Genomic DNA, 4,260 nt, shown 5'->3' with positions numbered 1-4,260 from the left:
ATCCTGTATTAGTCTCACTTCTGTTGCTATGACAAAACACCATGAGCAAGGTAACTTATACAAGGAAGAGTTTGTTTCAGCTTATGGTTCCAGAAAAGTAAGAGTCCTTCAAAATAGAGAGGCATGACAACAAGGGACAGGCCTTGTGGCTAGGGTAAGAATCTGGGAAATCATATCTTTTTTTTTTCTGTCTCAAAAAGCTTTATTTTTACTTGGTCCAAGACTTGAGAGGCTCCAGAACGTTACAAAGCTACCTGCTGGCTTGAGGGGTTCCTTCAGGTGGAGGTCCTGAGGCGGACTGGTGCAGAGCAGGGAGCCCCTTGGAAGGCACAGAGGTCTCCTTGTCATACTTGAGGGTGAGGCGCTCAAAGAGATACTCACCCAGAGCTGCCTGGGACACGCCGGTCTGAGCTGGTTGTGGCCCCGCCACCCTGCGGAGGTTGGTCAGGTGGTTACCCATCTTCTTGATCAGCTTCACCTCCTCATCCAGGAAGTGGCTTTCCAAGAAGTCACAGAGATGAGGGTCTGTATAGGCAAATCCCGGGGCATGCAGATCCGGGACGGCCTGGCTTTGGCTCTTCTCCTGGGCCAAGGAGGCTTCCATGGCCTGCTGGGTCTTACCCCGTTCATCTTGAGATGGCTTCTGTACATCCTGGAAGAGGGCACGGTCCCCACGATCATTCTGCAACTTGAGGAGACGGTCAGCGCCCTCGCGCTTCTCCTAGGCCAATTCGCGGAAGTGGCCTATGCCCTCCAGAGCCACGTCATCCGGATCGAAAAAGAAGCCCAGAGAGAGGTAGATGTAGGAGGCCCGCAGGTGCCAGCTGACCAGGCAGGCGGGTCACGGCAGCTTCCAGGAAAAATTCTGGCGAGTCTGAGAGGTCATGGCTGATCCGGAGCATGGGGCTGACTGCGAGGATGGTGCAGGCTGGTCCTAAGAGCCCAAGGTGGCGAGGAGATGGTCCTGGAGGCTGCGGCTGGACAGACTTGTAAGGCAGCTGGAAGCTTAAGTGGGAGTCCCCGGGTCTGTTCCGTCCAAACAGTGTTGAAGCAAGACACAGATCTACGGCCCTCCAAGGCGCTGCTCTCTGGGAGATCACCTCTTCAACCACAAGCACAAAGCAGAAGAACAGGAAGTGGTCAGGCTCTGAACTCTCAGAGCCCATCCTCAGCGTTACACTTTCTCCAGCAAGACCACACCACCTTCCCCAGCAGTGCCACCCACTGAGGACTAAGTGTTCAAACAACAGTCTCATTGAAAAGACCACAGGTCCTAAATCTTTATGCTCCAAGCAAACGCCATGTTCTTTGGCCCTCACAAAGGCACAGTTCTTTTCACCCAATCTCACCATGGTATGGAGTCCTTCCTGACAATCCTTCCTGAGTGACTTCCTGAGTGGACACTCAGTTTGCCCACAAGAAATGGGAAGTAGTCGTGAAGTCCATCTGTTTCATGACAAGGATACTGAAGACACTGAAACTCCTCAGATGAGATAAAGTATCTAGATTCTTACCTGTCCAGATCATTATTTTCCCTAATATCTTTGCTGCCTGTTTATAAAATAGTAATCTTTGTAAATTTCACATTTTGTATGAAATCTCATTCAACTTATTTTTAAAAGAAGCCAACTTCCAGATCCAGAACTGGACGGTGAATTTTTCCATTAAAAATCATATTATCTCTAAATGATGTGTGCTTATGCTTGAACGAAATCACACTCAAGATATCCTAAAATCGAACGCTGCCAGAAGAAGGCTAGAGACCAGCTGGTCCCTGGTCAGCGACTCTGTCACTGGTCTGGCGGATCCCTCACAAAGCAGAATCATTATATGCCGAAGTTCAACGACTGCAGCAAAATAAGAAAATCTCTCTTGATATCCAGAGAGGAGTGTAGTGACTGGAAATACGGCTCAGTGGTTTAGAGCGCTTGCAGTTCTTCCAGGGAACTCAGGTTCAATTCCCCAGCACCCACATGGGGGCTCACAACCATCTCTAACTCCAGTTCTAGGGGATTTGACACCCTCTTCTGGCTTCTACAGGTACCAGGCACACAAGTGATACAAAGACACACGTGCAGGCAAAACCCATACACATAAAATCATTTATATATATATATATATAAAAACAAAGGGAAAATAATGGCATTGGCAATTTACATACAAACAATAGGAATCTAGACTTGTAAAATTTATACTTGTAAGGAAGCTTGGTTGTGATAAAGATCTCAAGGCAGTTTTAGTTCCAAAATGTGCAGTTTGTGAGCTACCATAAACCAGAAATAAAAGGAACTCCTTGACTTCTTTTTAAATCCATGAACTAAGGTAAGAATTTACTCAGAACAAAGATGAAAATTATTTTTGCCATGTATGATTGTATGAGCCCTAACTCTATGTGTCTATCTCTCCAGTTTCATGCACTTCAAAGAATAAAGCAATGAATGAAGCTCACCACAAATGAACGTAACCAAAAGAGCTTGGGATCTCGACCTGAGAGAGGCCCTTTGCACATGCACAGCTTGGGCTTTTTATCAGAAAGCATGGCTTCCTGGATGCCATTTCAGGAAGAGAAATGGTCAAGTTGCTTCAAGAAGACAAACACAGCAATGAATACAACAGTCTCTGCTCTTTGCTGACTTGAAGACTGGCTTCATAGTCAGAATTCCATGCATATTTGGAGAAAGGAGAAAAACTGTAGACATTTCGATTGCTATAAATGAGTAGCTGTATTTTCTACTCTCCTTACCCTTATCTGTTCTGATGTTAAAAATGTCAACATGAATGAGATTATATCAAACCAGGAGGTCAATCTGAAATTTAAACCAGAAAAAAAGAACCAAACAAACAAAAACAAAAAACAAAAAAACCTAACATGAAAGCTAAATACTTGGACTCAAAAATGGATTACTCTTACCAATAAAGCTGTAATCACCATCCAACTTAAAGACTAACTCCATTACTGATTAATATGCCGCAAACACAATATGTCCAGGCAAGATAGGGGGAGAGAGAGACAGAGGGAGAGAGAGAGAGAGAGGGAGAGAGAGAGAGAGAGAGAGAGAGAGAGAGGAGAGGTAGGGGTGAGGGTGGAGACTCAAGACACCCAGCTTAACATTTGTAAAAAATAATGCCTTAAACATATTAACAATACAATGTTTGTTGCATGAATTTATTATTATAGTTGAACTAGTGATTCCACAAAAAAAACATTGGAAATATAATTACTGAAGGCTTACGATAATCTCTTACACTAGTTTTCACTATGTAATAGGAGGAATTTCTGCACTTTTTAGTGCTTCGACGGAATTTTGCCCTCATTCCAATATTTCATCCTATTAATAAAACAAGGTATGCCATTTTTGATACCTATGCTAATAAATACAATTAAAATCTGAAGCCAATAGCGTGATTTTATAATTGGTGGTATGGAATATTAGTACATCAAGTTGGGAACCATTATACCTGACAAATTAGCAGCTGTCTGGTCTTAGAATAAGCAGAAACTCCAGCTAGCAACAGAAGAGGGCCTAACTCTGTGATGATGCACAGTATGGAAACCCAATGTCACAGAAGCTTGGTGAGACTTGGGACCCTAGACATCTGATGTACTTACTATGGGAAACTGAATCACCCCCCAGTAGTGTAGTCTCACCTTACCAGGGATGAATTGAGATGCTCATCACTCTCTCTGAACGCTAGTTCAACGTCATTACTTCTTCCATGTGTATTTTCCCTACTGTTGAAGAAGAAAATAAGATTTATGGACGACTGGGAAAACAAAATCAAGTAGACGAGGAGGAAATGCTGAAAGTAAATAATCCCAAGTGAGTTACTCACTCAGCAGGGATCCTAGACCTACTATGCATCTAGTACTGAGATCCTTGACCTACTGTGTATCTAATACCTCAATACCATGCTGTTCAAGAAACCGGGACTGTCTCAAACATTATGTTTAAAGCATTCACTGTATTATATTTAAGTTAGCATATCCAGTGTGGGGGGTTTTCTTCAGGATGGCAAGTGTATGGAGCACTGGGTTCCGCTCAGCGCAGCTTGCTTAGTCTCTCTGAGCTACGGAGGGAGTTTTTTAGACCAATGGATTGGGCACCAACAAGACAGAGGCCAGCTTAAGTTTTAACCAGACTCACTTGACTTTTAAGTGGTTTATTGGACGTTACTTTTATTGCATTAGTATTACATGTCAGAATGTTGACTTTTTCATTAGAGGAAAGAAGTTCAAAGTGATGGACCTTTGCTACGATG

At 43.6% G+C, this 4,260-nt stretch overlaps 1 pseudogene; it reads right to left on the bottom strand.

Annotated features, from left to right (window-relative positions):
- Positions 1 to 250: 250 nt before the first annotated feature.
- Positions 251 to 886, bottom strand: LOC127683674 (ferritin light chain 1-like; annotated as a pseudogene).
- Between the last annotated feature and the right edge of the window lie 3,374 nt (positions 887 to 4,260).

The sequence above is a fragment of the Apodemus sylvaticus genome, chromosome 4 (assembly GCF_947179515.1).
Source record: "Apodemus sylvaticus chromosome 4, mApoSyl1.1, whole genome shotgun sequence".
Taxonomy (NCBI): Eukaryota; Metazoa; Chordata; class Mammalia; order Rodentia; family Muridae; genus Apodemus; species Apodemus sylvaticus.
The sequence above is the reverse complement of the archived record's forward strand: the minus strand, read 5'-3'. Positions and strand labels throughout refer to the sequence as shown.